At 43.2% G+C, this 16565-nt stretch overlaps 2 protein-coding genes across 3 annotated transcripts in view; one reads left to right on the forward strand and one right to left on the reverse strand.

Annotated features, from left to right (window-relative positions):
* Window positions 1–16565, reverse strand: part of MOB3B (MOB kinase activator 3B) — a 256664-nt gene that overhangs the window by 20128 nt on the left and 219971 nt on the right. The gene's annotated exons all lie outside the window — the stretch shown is intronic.
* IFNK (interferon kappa) overlaps window positions 10278–16565 on the forward strand; it is a 219328-nt gene continuing 213040 nt past the window's right edge. Inside the window, exon 1 of the mRNA XM_082467641.1 lies at window positions 10278–14166. The gene's annotated coding sequence lies outside the window, so the exon portion shown is untranslated. The remainder of the gene's footprint in view (window positions 14167–16565) is intronic.

Here is a 16565-nt window from a genome sequence, read left to right on the forward strand (position 1 = left end):
ATCATCATTTTAGGCTGTAGTTATCATTTCCATGAATGTAAATATTCTATTACTCAATAGAGTAAAAACTTATCTTTAAAAAAGGTGTATATTTACTTTCTATATATTAAACTATATTTTATGTCTTTGAAGAATGCCCTAAGAAGGATCCATTGCTAATACCAAGGATGTCATTAGATATACTTTCTAATCTATGATTTTATTTTATTTCTTGTTTCTTGACCATGTCTGGATTATAAGCCCCTTCCATTTCGGTGTCTTCTCCAACAAGAGCACTGGGCCAGGAGTAAGAAGGAATATATTTGGGTCTTAGCTCCATCACTTACTACCTATGTGATCATGAGCAAATCATCTCTCTAACCCTGAATATCCTCATCTGGAAAATAAGTAAATTAGATATCATACCAAGTAGATATTCGAGGCATTTACTGGGTTGAATTTATTTCCTGAATTTATTTACTTCATAAAGAATTTATTTACTTTCTATACAGAAAAAATTTTTTTCATGCCTAAAAGGATTTGCGCTGGTGAGATTTTCATATACACAGCTTTTTAAGAGGCATAACACACCAGTACCCTACTAGGAAAGTAAATGTAAGTAGAAAAAGTGATGCAGTAGAAGACACACAAACATTAAGAAATGAGATCATGTTGTAAAATGACCCCAAACGTATTTTAAAGACTGTCAGTTGAGTCACCCTAATCTTCGAGAGAATCCATTAAACGCAGATAGTTCCACAAAGCGTACATTAGTTGTTGCAATCCATGAACATAAGCCTTAAACCTTGTTTAAAATATTAAGTTGAATATTACTTTCCTTAAATCTAAATAGTAAGTTTACACATGACATAAAATAAATGATTGGTTATATCATTGTACTTTTGTAAAACCAAGAACAATGAACTCCGCTTCATCGGAATGGTTAGGGAACTGAGGTTCTCTTTAACAGACTCTCTCAAACTAAACAGAAGTTACCATTTCATTCAGGATTGCTAATTTTCAAAGAACTAGAATCTTTCAATAAAATATAAGAAAGTTCTTTTGAACAGAATGTAATCTCTTTTCTCTCTTCGTGGGACTGTCAAGAATTTATAGCGCCCTCTGGGTTAAGTGAGAACCTTGATTATCAATGTGTACTTTTGTGTATCATTTTGAGTATCTAAGCTTTTTTTCCCCAGGTCCAGATCCTTTTTATTTATATTATTTTATTTTTTTATTAAGGTAAAGCTTTTTTTAGCTTCTAGATAAATAGAAATATTGAAGTAAGGGTATTTTACTAACATGGTGACTCATGTAGTAAAAGAGAAATATCTGTTGATATTAAAACGTTGGGTTTAAAACCAGATCTTTCATTCACAACTTAATAGAAGAGGCAAGGGAAGACTGCATGGATTCTGGCCAGGCTGAAGTTGTTTAATTAGGTTGCTATTTAAAAACTGCCACTTAACCTAAGTCTTAAGGAGGTTGCTAATTAACAGCTATCCAAAGATTCAGGATAACAGGGTGGATGCATTAGGACAGAGGGACAAGAACATTGAGGCTGCTAAGTAAAGAGTGGAAAAACTGATTTACAGTGGGGTCTGGAAGTTTAACACTTCAAAGCTGAACACAGTGCTGTGTCATAACGAGGTCCAAAGGACCTGGCTTCAGATTGCTAAATTAGATTAGAAGGGAAGAAGAACATTGGCATTGGGATGTAAATTAAGTAAAATGAGAGACCATGATGTGTTGTCTGGGGCCAATGAAGCTCCCTAGGACGTGTAAGACTTGGAAATGAGAGGTACTGTGGGAAAGTGGTACCTTGGTCTTCCGTGAATGAGGCTGGTGTAGAGAATGACAAAAGATGATGGTGGTGGGTAGGGTGGTAGAGAGTGGTATTGTTAAATGGCATAAACCTGGGAGGATAGGTGGTTTTTGAGAGCACAAAAGTCAAGATATTGAAGAGCAAGAATGCCAACCACACCTCAAGGCACTGATATACACTGGGGTACATGAGCTATAGGAGAAGGGGTTCTAGAAGGCTGCAGGGAAGAGCCAGATCTCGGTGAGAAGTTGTACTCATACTGAATCTAGATGTTGTATTTATAATGTAACATTATAATATAAGCATTCTGACACACTTAATTTTAATATCTCTATAACATCCAAGTCAGTGAATATTTATTACTTTTTTGGGTCATTTACCTTATTGTTGGTTAGGTTGTTTCCAATTTTCCTTATTACACACAGTAAAGTAATGAGCATATTTATGGCTAAAATTTTTTCAGCATTTATAATGATTTCATTTAGATAGTTTCCTAAATGAGGAATTTCTACCTTAAAGCATATGAACATTTCCAGGTGCTTGATACTCACTGTTCCACACTCATCTTGGATTTTCCCAGCCCCAGCCGTGGAACCAACCGTCATCTCTAAGAATTCCTGGTTCCTTTCAGGGGACAATAGTATCCACATGCCAAGATCTGGACACTAGATATGTTCATTGAATCAGAACACCACTGTGGTCAGGTCCTCTCAGTGGACAGAGACAGAAATACAGTGTATGTACAAGTGTATATGTGTATGTAATATACGCATATACATACATACACATATTTACATCTATATTTATTTCTATATCTATCTATAACAAAAACATGGGTTCAAACAGTTACCTTTAATTTCAGAGCAACACCTGTTTACATATTTATAACCCCCTTCTTTGATGGTGAGAAACCTGGCTTCCATTATACTTAATGGAGTATATTTACTTGTTTGATTAACTTCCCCCTCCTCCCCATGGTAAAGAATCAACCTTCCATTGCTGCTACCTCCCTCCCGCTGCCTAGATGCCCTTCACAACCCACTCAGGCTCTGACACCCTCTGCCAGGCTGCTCTCCCAGATAGATGACCTCCTCACCCCACTGGCCTCTGCCACCTCATGGTAGGCAGCCCTCCTACACAGATGCCCGCCTCATTTCACCTGGGCTCCAATACACCATGCCAGGCTACCCCTCTCCCACCTCACCCCTGCATGGATTCCCTCCTGATCCTGATTCGGTTCCAATATTCCAAACCGAGCATCCCTCCTCCTACTCAGATGCCCTTCTCATCCTGCCTGAGCTCTGACACCCCATTCTGGGCCACATGGCTCCCTCCACCCCACTCTGGCACATATCCTACTGTGAGGGACCCTACTTAAGGCTTTGGGGTAGGAATTTTCAGGAAGATGAAGGGGGAAGTGACAATGTAGCTACTTTCAAATTTAGTTGACTCAGAAACATTCAGAACTTCTGAACACTGTTGTCTTTTTCTTTCTTCTCAATGGTCACCCTTGCCCCAAATCCTGCTCTAATTCCTTTCTTATATAAGAGATAAGATATAATCTTATATCTTCTCATTCAACTTGAAGTGACGATCCATGTTCACATCTTCTAAAGGGAAATTTACACAGTAAAAAGATTAAAGACACCAGAATAGGGTTTCCCTGGTGGCGCAGTGGTTGAGAACCCACCTGCCAATGCAGGGAACATGGGTTCGAGCCCTTGTCCAGGAAGATCCCACATGCCGCGGAGCAACTAAGCTCATGAGCCACAACTACTGAAGCCCGTGAGCCACAACTATGGAAGCCATGTGCCTAGAGCCCGTGCTCCACAACAAGAGAAACCACCGCAGTGAGAAGTGCGCACACCACAATGAAGACCCAACACAGCCAAAAATAAATAAATAAAGACACCAGAATGAATGAAAACTTGGAGGCCTCTAAACATACACTGAAGTTAAATGATTTGCCCTCCACAAAAGTGAGAATGTGAAGTTCACTTTCAAATGCAACGGGAATTTGAGCAGTGACCAAGCCTGACTCAATGAACAAGTTACCATGATATTTACACTTACTTCATGTGAACTTTAGCGCATCTTATCCCAGAAAGGATTTTAGGAAGTTTATAAGAGGTACAGAAAATAATGGCATAACATAAAAATAATAAAATATGGGGTGGCGGAGATTGAAAACCAAGTTCAGGGACTCAGTTAAGCAGGAATCAGCTTTAAAAGGCAACTTTAAAAGGTAAAGTCCTATGACCATGTTCAAGGTTGGCATAGAATTGGGTCTATCCTTCATAGAAAGAGATAATACAAAAAAGAGAATCTTGTCAATTATACGACCCATGGTGTTGAGAGAAATAAGAAACTATTTCTCAGAGGGTGGACCCCTATTCTTGGTGTTGGAATCAGACAGGCTCATTTTCTGTGTGATCTGGCCCCTGCTTACCTCTCCGGCTGTGTCTGTGCCACCCACCACCTCCCTCCCGGGGCCCCAGGCAACCTAGTGTTCCTTCAGTGCTTCAAAGAACCTGTTCCTGCCCGAGGGTCTTTCTCCATCTGGCCCTTTTGCTTGGAGGGCTCTTTTCTTTCTATTTGCTTGGCTGGCTCCAGATAAGCCTTTGTCGGTTGATTCGTTTGAAAATATTTTCTCCCATTCTGAGGGTTGTCTTTTTGTCTTGTTTATAGTTTCCTTTGCTGTTCAAAAGCTTTTAAGTTTCATTAGGTCCCATTTGCTTATTTTTGTTTTTATTTCCATTACTCAAGGAGGTAGGCCAAAAAAGATCTTGCTGTGATTTATGTCAAAGAGTGTTCTTCCTATATTTTCCTCTAAGAGTTTTGTAGTGTCTGGTCTAACATTAAGGTCTTTAATCCATTTTGAGTTTATTTTTGTGTATGGTGTTAGGGAGTGTTCTAATTTCATTCTTTTACATGTAGCTGTCCAGTTTTCTCAGCACCATTTATTGAAGAGACTGTCTTTTCTCCATTGTATATCCTTGCCTCCTTTATCAAAGATAAGGTGACCATATGTACGTGGGTTTATTTCTGGGGTTTCTATCCTGTTCCATTGACCTAATTTCTGTTTTTGTGCCAGTAACATACTGTCTTGATTACTGTAGCTTTGTAGTATAGTCTGAAGTCAGGGAATCTGATTCCTCCAGCTCCATTTTTCTTTCTCAAGATTGTTTTGGCTATTCGGGGTCTTTTGTGTCTCCATACAATGACATTTATGATAAAAACTCTCCAGAAAGTGGGCATAGAGCTGTTAACCTTATGGGAATTCCTCTTTATGTTATTTGTCATTTTTCCCTTGTTGCTTTTAATAAGTTTTCTTTGTCTTTAATTTTTGCCAGTTTGATTACTATGTATCTTGGTGTGTTTCTCCTTGGGTTTATCCTGTTTGAGACTTTCTGTGCTTCCTGGACTTGGGTGGCTATTTCCTTTCTCATGTTAGGAAAGTTTTTGACTATAATCTCTTCAAATATTTTCTCAGGTCCTTTCTCTCTCTCTTCTCCTTCTGGGACCCCTATAATGCAAATGTTGGTGCATTTAATTCTGTCCCAGAGGTCTCTTAGGCTGTCTTCATTTCTTTTCATTCTTTTTTCTTTATTCTGTTCCATGGCAGTGAATTCCACCATTCTGTCTTCCAGGTCACTTATCCGTTCTTCTGCCTCAGTTATTCTGCTATTGATTCCTTCTAGTGTATTTTTCATTTCAGTTATTGTATTGTTCATCTCTCTGTGTTTGTTCTGTAATTCTTCTAGGTCTTTGTTAAACATTTCTTGCATCTTTTCAATCTTTGCCTCCATTTTTCTTCCGAGGTCCTGGATCATCTTCACTATCATTATTCTGAATTCTTTTTCTGGAAGGTTGCCTAGCTCCACTTCATTTAGTTTTTTTTCTGGGGTTTTATATTGTCCCTTCATCTGGTACATAGTCCTCTGCCTTTTCATTTTGTCTATCTTTCTGTGAATGTGGTTTTCATTCCACAGACTGCAGGATTGTAGTTCTTCTTGCTTCTGCTGTCTGCCCTCTGGTGGATGAGGCTATCTAAGAAGCCTGTGCAAGCTTCCTGATGGGAGGGACTGGTGGTGGGTAGAGCTGGGTGTTGCTCTGGTGGGCAGAGCTCAGTAAAACTTTAATCCACTTGTCTGCTGATGGGTGGGGCTGAGTTCCCTCCCTGTGGGTTGTTTGGCCTGAGGCGACTCAGCACTGGAGGCTAAAGGCTCCTTGGTGGGGCTAATGGTGGACTCCAGGAGGGCTCATGCCAAGGAGTACTTCCCAGAACTTCTGCTGCCAGTGTCCTTGTCCCCATGGCAAGCCACAGCCACCCCCTGCCTCTGCAGGAGACCCTCCAACACTAGCTGGTAGGTCTGGTTCAGTCTCCTATGGGGTCACTGCTCCTTCCCCCTGGGTCCTGATGTGCACACTACTCTGTGTGTGCCCTCCAAGAGTGGAGTCTCTGTTTCCCCCAGTCCTGTGAAAGTCCTCCAATCAAATCCCACTCGCCTTCAAAGTCTGATTCTCTGGGGATTCCTCCTCCCATTGCTGGACCCCAGTTTGGGAAGCCTGATGTGGGGCTCAGAACCTTCACTCTGGTGGGTGGACTTCTGTGGTATAATTGTTCTCCAGTTTGTGAGTCACTCACCCAGCAGTTATGGGATTTGATTTTATTGTGATTGCACCCCTCCTACTGTCTCATTGTGGCTTCACTGTACGGAAGGACAACCTTCTCCTCTGTGGCTTCTCCTTTGTCTTTGGATGTGGGGTATCTTTTTTGGTGAGTTCCAGTGTCTTCCTGTCATGATTGTTCAGCAGTTAGTTGTGATGCCGGTTCTCTCACAAGAGGGAGTGAGCACACGTGCTTCTACTCCACCATCTTGAACCAAATCCAGGTTCTCCTGTTCTTATATAGTGCCTTGAGCTTACCCTTGGAGGATTCATCCTGATCATAAGGAGTTATTTGTATGCAAATAATGTTTCCTGATAGTCTCCCCTTGCTAGAATATAAGCTCTGTGAGACTCAGTGTATCTTATTTACTGATGTATCCCCAGACCCTTGCACATAGTAGGTGCTAAAATAAATGCTGAAAAAAACCTTCTGTGAGGCTCATTAATGAATTTCATAGGACTGTTTCTTATAACAACCCATTTTATAAGCTGAAGGCCTGAGTGATTTGGAGACTAAGTTGGGGATATTAGCAAAAGTTCATCCTAATAAAAACTCATGGAGAACATGCTACAGGCCTGGTAGGATTGTGCTGCCCTGTCCTTTGTCCAATGGAACAAAGAGAGCCTGGAAATAGACCCTGGTGCATGGCTCTTATAGACCTGCCCACTCTGCTTCCTAGGTTTGTCCTTCCATACAGTGAGGGCATCAGGCAGGAGAGGTGAGGCAACACAAAACTGCAGGTGTATAGCTTATTGTTTACATGGACAGAATCCTGCACAATAGGTCTGCAGAACCCAAGACATCCTGAGAACATCAACTTTTTAATACATAAGTGAAATTCTTTCCCTTAAGGTCTGATCCTCTATCTGTTACACAGACTCCTCCCAAACTCCTCCCTGACACTTTTGCTCTGCACCGAATTACTGTTTACTTTGTATGCATGTGCCTTTCCACATGATAATAACATTTTAATGGAAGGAGGTCCCATTGTCAGGGCAACCAAGGGGAGCACTTGCTCAGTTCAGGCTCTACTCTTAGATTCCTGCCTGCTCTTGGCTCGCCTCACTTGTGTGGTTGTAAGGAGGTCAATATTCTGCAGTCTCCTGTTCTTTTCTTCTGTGTCCTGATGACAAACACTCATGCCTCTGAATTAATTTACTTTATAAACTCCTACTAACATTAATGCATTCCCTTCCTCCAGAGGAATACTGCAGAATAGTGTGCCAGCTGCCTCCAGGAAAGCCTGGCCAACACTTACCTTGACCTGGTTCCATTCCAGGAGCTCAGAATGAGCATCTAGCTACTCACAAGCTGCCATATCCTTTCTCTGGTACCATGAAAAGGCCAATACCAGGAGAAATATATAGTGGTTAAGAGTCCTGGCATTGAGTCTGGTGATCTGGGTTCACATCTCTGCTCCTTTACTAACTATCAGTTTGACCTTGAGCAAAATATTTCATCTCTTTGAGACTCAGTTTTTCCATCAGTAAAGTGGGGGAAATTATGGCACTCACCTCATGGAGTTGTTATAATCACTGAATGAGATATGGCATGTAAACCACTTGGCACAGTGACTGGCACACAGTAAACAAAGCTTAGTTGTAAAGTCTAATGTCTTATTAGAAGTTTGTAAAGTAAGATGTGCCTTGAGTGAAGTCTCGTAAAGAGGCCACGAAAAGGGAATACAAAATGCTATATAATATAATACAGTGTAAAACTTCCTTAAAATCTTTATCCAAATTTCTCCCCAACAATCCTTTAGTGTCTCCTAAAATAACTCTCTTCTTTGTCATCCCACAAGCTCCATCCAATCAACCTTCCTCCACTCTTTAGTTTATTTCCCCTTCCATCTTCCCTCCCTCCCCTCAATTCATATCTATTTATTTTTTTTTGTAAGCAGTACCATGCCATTTCTTATTTAAATTAGTTTATCCCTCCCCACTCTGAGGTTATTTTAAAAATAAACCTTTTTGCCCTAGTTCTTTCATGATTTTTTTTTTCACACTTAAACCTGTGGTCTAAAGCATAGATTGGTAAATATTCTGTAAAGACCAAACTGTAAATATGCAGGTGCTTTTACTAAACCTGTACCAGAGGTGCTATTTAGTGCAATAAGGCAAGAAAACAAAATAGAAAATGTAAGGATTGGAAAGGAAGAAACAAAACTGTCATTATTCACAGATGGCATGATGGTTTACTCAGAAAATTTAAGAGTCTACTAAGTATTAGAACTAATAAGAAAATTTGGCCCAGGCTTTAAGGGGCTGGCAGTTTCACTCCTGTCTCTTGGAATATTAGCTTTGAAGGCCTGAGCTGCCACGTAAGGGGTACCTTACTGGAGACAACCCATGGTGAGGACCTGAGACTACATGGAGAAGCAGAGGGGCCCAGCTGAGCCCAGTCTTCTGGCCGTCCCTGCAAAGCATCAGGCACCTGAGTGACACCATCTTGGCTCCACCCATCAGCCCAGCCACCAGCTGAACCTCATCAAGTGACTGCCATCACGTGGAGCAGAATTGCCCAGCTGAGCCCTGCCTGAATCTATGACCCACAAAATCATGAGACAGGATAAGAGAGTTGTTGCTTTTAAATCACTTAAGTGTTGGTGTATTTAGTTATTCAGCAATAAATAAAATTGGAACCTTAAATTCAAACAGATCGGGGCTTCCCTGGTGGCGCAGTGGTTGAGAGTCAGCCTGCCAATGCAGGGGACACGGGTTCGAGCCCTGGTCTGGGAAGATCCCACATGCCACGGAGCGGCTAGGCCCGTGAGCCACAATTACTGAGCCTGCGCGTCTGGAGCCTGTGCTCCGCAACAGGAGAGGCCGCGACAGTGAGAGGCCCGCGCACCGCGATGAAGAGTGGCCCCCGCTCACTGCAACTGGAGAAAGCCCTCACACAGAAACGAAGACCCAATACAGCCAAAAATAAATTTTAAAAAAAATTCAAATAGATCACTCTCTGAGCACAACCTTTTCTCCTGGCCACGCTCTAATTCAAATGCTCCTGCCCTCCTTGTTCTTCCACCCGATGGGACTCTCATTTCCTGCCCTCTCTGCTTCCTCCGTATCTGGCAGCCCTCTACTCTCTCAACTTCTTCAATATCCAGCTTAGATCCTATGAGTTTTATTCTGATTAAGGATTCAGTTCCAGGGATGGAGCAAATAATTGTTCCTCTGGAAACATTTAGAGAGAAACCCAGACCCAGACTCTGGCTAGCACGCAAACTATCCTTTTTTTTAAATAAACTTATTATTTATTTATTTATTTATTTTTGACTGCATTGGGTCTTTGTTGCTGCACGCGGGCTTTCTCTAGTTGCGGTGAGCGGGGGCCACTCTTCATTGTGGTGCGCGGGCTTCTCATTGCGGTGGCTTCTCTTGTTGCGGAGCACAGGCTCTAGGTGCACAGGCTTCAGTAGTTGTGGCACGTGGGCTCAGTAGTTGTGGCTCACGGGCTCTAAAGCGCAGGCTCAGTAGTTGTGGTGCACGGGCTTAGTTGCTCTGCGGTATGTGGGATCTTCCCGGATCAGGGCTCAAACCCGTGTCCTCTGCATTGGCAGGTGGATTCTTAACCACTGCGCCACCAGGGAAGCCCCCAAACTATCTTTATTGCTGCCTGTCTCCTACCTGAGATCACCTAGGGGTGTGGGTGGAGCGTGGGGAGGCTCCTTAGCCAAAGAGGAGGCTTGATTCTAGTTCTTGGTCCTCTAGGCAGGGGTGGGCTAGTGGCAGGGAAGGGAGGGTGAGGAAATCTCAGTAATCTTGAGGGCCTCAGGTAAAGGGAGCCATTTCTCACCTCTAGGGGCAGCCACAGCAGTTCTGTCCTTCAGGTCACGTGGAGGCAGTGGTAGCAGGTAGGGCGGGCTGTGTGCTTGTCCCCAGGCTGTCCTGGAAAGCAGGCTCCCCGTACTCCTTCTTACAGACGGTCAGGCCGGCAGGATCACAGGCAGAGTGGCCAGGCATTGAAAGGCTGTGCTACCCAAGCAATCAAGTGCCTCTAGGCATTCAGGTCTCGCCAGGAAAACCTGCCACCATCAGCCCCAAACAGACTTACAAAAACAGCACATGGCTATTTAAAACACCTGCGTTACAACCCCAGCGCATCAGCCAGCGGGCCGCTGCAGGTGTAGACACTTTCACTACGCTAGGGAAACCTGAAGGATGGGCTTTTATTCTAAGATCTACCCTTTCTCCTCTTTTGGCGTTGAAATGTCCTTTCTTCTATGAAATAAGGGTGAGGAGAGATGGTGAGGAGAGCATCCCTAAATCACTCTGTTGTTGCATTTTAAACTTCCTAGGCCACGAAATCCAAAAAACGGAGGATGAGTGCAAGGGCTGTTGGCCATTCTTTCTAACCTGTGAGAAGCCTGCCTCGGGGCCTCGCTAAAGAGTCTGGTTCCTGCTGGTGGCGGTGGGCTGCCAGGGAAGAGCACTGAGGGGTGGGGGGAAGGGGCACAGGTCTGGGATTTAGAAAGAGCAGCCTGGCTTCAGTTTGTGAAGAGTGGGAGGGGAGAGGGGATTTGGAGGCAAGGAGAGTGTCTCCTGGCTTTTGTAGAGTTTGGGGCATGAGGCAAGGGAGCCTAAGGACAGGCAGAGGCCGTGCCAGCGGAGGAAGAGGGGCCTCTGTGTCTGTGAGGCTAATTTTCTTTTTTTTTTAATTAATTGATTAATTAATTAATTAATTTAGGCTGTGCTGCGCGGCATGCAAGATCTTAGTTCCCTGACCAGCGATCAAACCCACGCCCCCTGCAGTGGAAGCACGGATTCTCAACCACTGGACAGCCAGGGAAGTCCCTAATTTTCTAATAAGAGTTTGGTCAAATCTTTCCCCTAAGTTGCTGAATCTTATCTGCTATTTTGTCTTTGCATAATCTCATTGAAATAAATCTCCCCTTCAGGACAATCTAAGAGTGGTAGAGAAAAGGGCACAGTTTGTTTTCCAATTTTTCTGAACAAAAACTTTCCTTTTCTGCTAGCCAGACTACATAGTCTGTTTTGGCAAGCTTTCCATTGGAAATAGCTGCTTTCTCCACTCCGTATTCACGGATCGGCTGTATTTGAAATCTAGTAGTTATCAGATGTCTCCTTCGTGTCCATAGATCTCCCCCAGCTGGCCTTAAGGCAAATCACATCTTAGTAGCTATCAGACACGATTGGTACAAGGATGGATGCTGAAGGATTGCACATAAATGGGGAAAATTATTTCTTCTCTAAGGGCTTCTGAACCCAGGGATGGGAAAAAGCAAAGACAGATGAGGGCACCCAGCCCAAAGCAAAGGAGCTGAGGCTTCCATTCTCCCGCCCCAGTGAAATCTGCAAGGTGACAGCATCTGTGAGTCGGTTACTATGTTGACGGAGGGCCCTTCAGAGCGCTCAGCACTAGCAGGGAGGGGCTCGCCTGATGACTTGGGCTCAATTTCCCTATTTTCCAGTCTTGCCTGTTCCTTGGTATGTACTAGTCATCCCTGCAAGACCAAGTCTGATCAGAAAGGAAACTGTTTGGGGGACAATTGAAAGGTGTGAACCCCTCTGAATCAGAGGGGCGACTGTACCCCGGGCTGCTCTTCTGAAGCTGGCAGAGACTGGGCTTCCGAAGCCAGGTTTTCTTCCCCAGGCAGCAGCTGGCTGAACATCGTCAGCCACTTGGGCATTAAGCCCACTTGTTTCCTCCCTTTGACCCGTCAGTTTGACAATCTTAACTTTCAGGGGCATTTTCATCAGATTCACCCTTTCTGTTCTGTGCAGGAGGCATTCATCTCACCTGTGTAACTTCCTCATCGCTGCTTCCCCAGATTCCTTTGGGCTTTTCAGGGGCGACTAATTTTTTGACCCTCATGGTGAAAGAAGCTTTGTCACCAGGGTAGCAAGTGAACAAGGTAAAAGGAGGAATAACTTTTTAATAGCTGAAGTGTGTGTGTTGGGGCGATGTAACCTAGTGATGAAGAGCAGGGTGTCTGGAGACAGACTGCCTGGATTCAAATCCCAGCTCCACCACTAACCAGCTGCATGACCTTGAAAAAGATTCTTGCTCCTCAACCTCAGTTTCCTCATCTGTAAAATGGGAATAATAACAATAGTATCTACCCCAAGGACTGGAGTGAGGATTAATTCAGATAAACAGAGTAAAATGCTTGGCACGATGCCTAGCACTGGATGAGAGCAAGGCCTGTCCCTGGGTGAGCTCATCCCAGCCCCCCAGCCACTGCACTCGGTCACCACATCTGCAACGGATTACAGATGGTTGTTGTCACCAATACTTCCCTCAGGGAACAGTTGTGAGAAGGGGATGGGAGGAGATAGGTCAAGTACCAAACACAGTGCTTGGCACAAAGTAGATTCTCAGTAAATTAATGCCTAGCCCTTCTTCCCCCAAAAATGTCCTCCTAACTCCCTTGAAAGCACTCAGCACACCCATGTGTTCTGTTTCTAGTCCTTTCCCACACGGTAACAGGAATCTATGAGCACCAGAGAATGTTCATGTAAAAATTCCCTCGTTTATTTTCTCTTCTTCTTGGCAGTGGGTGAGGGGCTTGGGTACCTTCCTTTCATGTTTCTCTATTTGAGTCGCACAGAAGTCCTTTTTCAGTCACTTAGGAGAGAGAACGCAAATTTCAATGCAATGCCATGAACCCAAGGGCAGCACAATCTTTGTTCCTGAATGCTGACATGGCAATAACTTACAGCTTACAGCTCTTAGGAACTTTCTAGACTTGCAATTGTTTATTTCTTTTATTTCAAATCCATGTGCTCACAGGGTTTTACTGAATTCAATGTCTAGATAATGCTCTGTTAGTACTTAATACCAAAGCTACACCTGGTGTGATCTGCACAACCTCAGGAAGCCCATGCTAAGGTTGGAAATGTGTTAAAAATTCTTCCTGTGAGTGTGAAATGGGGCTCACCTTTTGAATGAATTTTCTTTAACTTGGTTCAATAGTTGCTGAATCTAATGGTTTACTATTAAAAAAATACTCCCACTACTCACTCCTCTTTTGACAAATGCTGCCTCTATGTTTGGCGGTTGAATCATTTCATGGATAATATCCACGGAGCCCTAGGAACAGGAAGGTAAAAGTCATTCATCTCATCGTAGCATACTAATTTCATACAGCCTTAAAACATAGGCCAGCATTATGTCCTGACATAATAAAGATCTCCCGGTAGAAAAAGGAACTTGTGAACATTTATGCTCTGCACGACTCCTGATGACCTCAAAGGAAGCTGCATAAGTCAGGTGGATGGAATGGAGGCTGCTTTTCAAATTCAGTGTGTTTCCTATTCATTTCTAAATTAGCCCATGGAATACATGCATAAATAAATCCCTCAGCCGCTCATTGCTCTAGCCTCTCGGCTGTATATTTCTAATAGTTCATGTAACCACATATTTTACATTATGGCTGAAGAATTAATGCATTAATTTTTTTCATAGAGAAGAAAAATCAGCAAAAATTAACTGTGATAGTTTCTCAAATTTCTTACTGTCAAAGCTAATCTTCTGCTTTGGGCGTTTCTGTTTATTAATTCTTTTTTAAAATTTATTTATTTTTGGCTGTGTTGGGTCTTTGTTGCTGCACGCAGGCTTTCTCTAGTTGCGGCGAGCGGGGGCTACTCTTCGTTGCGGTGTGCGGGCTTCTCATTGCGGTGGTTTCTCTTGTTGTGGAGCACGGGCTCTAGGCGCGCGGACTTCAGTAGTTGTGGTGCACGGGCCCAGTTGCCCTGTGGCACGTGGGATCTTCCCGGACCAGGGCTCGAACCGGCATCCCCTGCACTGGCAGGCGGATTCCCAACCACGGCACCACCAGGGAAGCCCTCTAAGGATGAGTGAAATGCATGCTTTTATTCTTCCCATTTCACAGCAGGGAGCAAGACCTAGAAGCTTCTTAGGTACCATTTCAATTGATCATAGGAACACCCTGCTCCCAACCTGGGTGATTCCTCCTGGACTTGTGTCCCCTGCCCACTCAGGGACCTCATCGTGGCCTCTGGTCTTGGCCTCACATCACTCAACACTCTGTGGACCAGTTATTCTGACCTCCTTGGTGTCCCCGTTAGATCTGTTGTCCCGCCTAATCTCTGACTGAGGGTCCACTCTGTATTTGTGAATGAACATCTTGTGAATAGAAATGCTTTCTGACCACAGCTGGACTGGTCAGAGAAGCACTGCTGCAATCACGTTAACAAATGGCCAGGAAAGAAACTGAAGGCTGAACTGCTACATGACATGGCCCCGGTATCTCCAGAGAGGAAGACAATGTGAGAAGAGCCTGATGCCTCATGACGGTGGGGTGGGGTGGGGGGGGGTGATTCCTTTAGTGCAGAGTGTGGGCTCTGGAGCACCCCCGTGTGACATCACTTTCTTGCTTGTGACCTCAGGCAAATTACTTAGGTAACTCTGAGTTTAAAATGGGGATAAACATAGATAACCCACCTCATGGGGTCACCATGACCATTAAATGAGATTATCCAAGTCAAACGCTTAGCGTGTGCTGAGTATGCACTCAAATGTATACTTTTGGTGTTAGTAATATTATCATTATTATACATTGCTGTTAATTAATCTCTCTCTGATAGCAGATCTTAATTAGGCACTTGTCTGCCATGTGAATTCATTCATTCATTCATTCATTCATTCATCAAAGGTCTATTGAGCATCTACTATGTGCCAGACACTCTCTTCTAGGTGCTAGGTATACATCAATCAACAAAATAGAGATCCCTGATGACATGGAATTTATATTCTAGTTGGGGGAGACAGACAATACACAATACACCTAGTAAATAAATTACACAACATAGACGCTATGGGAGAAAGAAAATTTGACCAGAGAAAGGGGGCCTGTGGGTCTTGGTGGGCAGGTGTGACCAGCAGAGGCCCCAGTGAGAAGGTGACATTCAAGCAAAGACTTGAGGGGAGAAGGAATTAGACATGAGGGTATTTGGGGGCGGAGCATGCAGGCAGGGGAACGGCCAGCGCAGAGGCCGTAAGTGTGAATGTGACCAGCACGTGTGACGCCAGCAAGGAGTGGAGGGAGAGAGGGGAACTGAGGCTTTTAATCTGAGGTTTGGAGCAAAGAAGGGACTATATTCTCATCCACAGACCGGGCAGGGGTGGGCGGCCCAGTTCCTCAGGTCCCGCCAATGTTAACTTCTCCCACCAAACTTCATCCTGTCTAAGAGACCTCAGCATCTCTGCCCTAAGTGAAATAATTAGCCTTTAGATAAATAAACAAGTCACCATGTACGATTTTTCCAAATGCTGCTGCCTCTTACGGATGGATGTCAGCATGTAGTTTTTAGCAATACTAAATACATCATTGTAGAGACATTATATGCACAGTTATGGAGAAACAGTTATCCAAAATATTGTTTCTGGGTTAATAAACATAGGATTCTGTTGATACCTTTGTGCCTCTATGTTCTATATATTTCTTGAAAACGCTTACACTCTTATCCTTTGCTGATTTGGTTATAGGTGAGGTCGTATCTCAGTTATATGATACGATTTCCTCTGGAGCAGTTATTCAACTTAATCTAGTATGCAGTAATATTTATAAGCTCAATCAAAGTTTAATTAGATTGAATTGGATGTCCTCATTGGGGTTTTAATTTATTAAGTACTGGGAATTTTTGTTTGTTTTTTTGTCTTCATGAAAACTCAGTTAGATGATGAATGCTGCATTAAAACAAGAAATTTCCGTTAAAATAACGTGTTCTGTTAAAATCTACTTCACAATGAAATAGAAAAATCAGATAAAATATGTAATTGTTATAAATGACACTACGATTGCTTCCCAATGACAGTTCTTTATCATTTTGGTCAATGTAGCAATGAAGTCTGCTTGGAAGCAAAGTTGAAATTTAAGAATTTAGGATATTGAAAGATTGCATAGATTTAATGATCGGCTTAGCTTCCATGGGAAGCAAGCTTCTTATGGGAGTATCAATTTTTGCTGTTGTTGGGTGGAAGGACTGAAGGCATCTGGTTTGAATTTATTGTCTTCTAAGACAGTTTTCCATTAATTATCATTAATACCATGTAGGTTACTAGGGAGAATATAATAATACAGCAGGTATTCAATGTGTATGG

The sequence above is a fragment of the Balaenoptera physalus genome (genome assembly GCF_965194825.1).
Source record: "Balaenoptera physalus genome assembly, chromosome: 7".
In the NCBI taxonomy this organism is placed as follows: domain Eukaryota; kingdom Metazoa; phylum Chordata; class Mammalia; order Artiodactyla; family Balaenopteridae; genus Balaenoptera; species Balaenoptera physalus.